A 1,647-nucleotide genomic window follows, 5' to 3' on the forward strand; every position below is an offset into this window, starting at 1 on the left:
TGCATCAACAAGTGGTAAAATATCTTGAGAAGATTTATGCAACTAAAAAACACTTTTTAAGCTATTTTTATCTCAGGAACTCAATAAGCTTAATTATCATAAATTTCAATTAAATTAATCTTTTAAGCACATAAATCAATTAAAATTCTATTATTAAGGATCAAATAGGGGCAAAAATACGCACTCATCAACCTTCTTTTGATGAATAAAATCATTGGTTGTTCCTTAAAGATTTTTCTGCTTCATTTTAATTGTCATCGAGCTCGCTTTTAACTGTTTGAAGAACTGTTAGTAAATAGATATAAATTTTTCCCATGCGAAAGATATAACTAATCAATTTTCTAGAAGAACTCAAACCAATCAAGATTATTACGATGGGTTTCAACAATCTTTTATTTGACTAAGTTAAAATTCGATCTATTCGGGCTCTAAAGTAACTCATCATTTAATCAAATATATCACCGATCAACCGAGGTTCTGAAAGAACTTGCCCTTTAACCAATCGAGGTCCTTAGTAGGAAGTTTCAATGAACTTCCCTAAACTAAGTTAAAAAAACTGATCGACCAAGGATTTTAGCAAAGAAAAGTCGAGTCCAAGTCCTATATAAAGAGACCAAGGAGAAACAAAAAAGAGAAGCTCGAAACTTCAGAGTTTAGGAACCCTTAGGGGGGGGCTAAATTCGTTCTCTCTCTCTCTTCAAATTCTTCTTTTATTTTTGTTTTATTTTGCATTTCATAAAGAGTTAAACGTCAAGCATTAGTTCCACTGTAATTTTTTAATTGGATTATGAGGTTATACTAATAAATTTGTTTGTTCTTTCAATTTTTGTTGTGATTTATTTTCATATATGTCTTTTGGTTCTTAATCTAATAAAATTAATTATTTTTACATTGTAGCAAGTTAGCATAGTGTTAAATCTACATAACGTAACAATTATGAGTCTAGGTGTTTTTAAATTTTAATTGAAAAATTACTTTGGTTAAATTTAGAAACTTTCATATGATTGAATGAGTTTTTGCTAAAAATTGAGAAGTTACTTTGATTAATTAGCTTTTTACTATATAAAAGAGGTAAAAGAAATACATGATTAAATATAATAATGTTTAATTGAGAAGTTACCTTAGTTAAATTTACTATAACTAATCTATAAATCCAGGATTGTGTCAAAACGTGTCGGCACCCCTACATTCCACAACATTATTTACTTTTTAAATATAATTTATACGCATTTTTAATAAATAAATCCAAAGATATATTAGGAATTATATTATCATGTAATTTTTTTCTTTTGTAGAAACTTCTATTTAAATTTAGTGACTTCTTTCTTAAATCAAACCATATATAATTTTTAACTTTCTTTTCCTTTTCCTTTCTATCCTCACTCAATGTAAACAAACCCTTAGGAGTTTACTCTTCCTATTTATTTTCTTCCGATCGTTTTCATTTTTAATACAAATATTTCTTAATTTTAAGAAAGTACAAAACCTAACGCGGGTAAACATTTTAAGGTGTTTTCTTTTTATAATAAATGTTTTAATTGGATGGTTCTTGCCCCTTTTACCCCCCTCATTTTCTTCTTGAAAAGTCAAAAGCCTCTTTAGAGGTATACTACTAGTCTATGCTTCTAATCATTCCTTTTTCAGAAT

Source organism: Vigna unguiculata, chromosome 8, assembly GCF_037176805.1.
Source record: "Vigna unguiculata cultivar grain cowpea cultivar isolate G323 ecotype 2 chromosome 8, ASM3717680v1, whole genome shotgun sequence".
NCBI classification, from domain to species: Eukaryota; Viridiplantae; Streptophyta; class Magnoliopsida; order Fabales; family Fabaceae; genus Vigna; species Vigna unguiculata.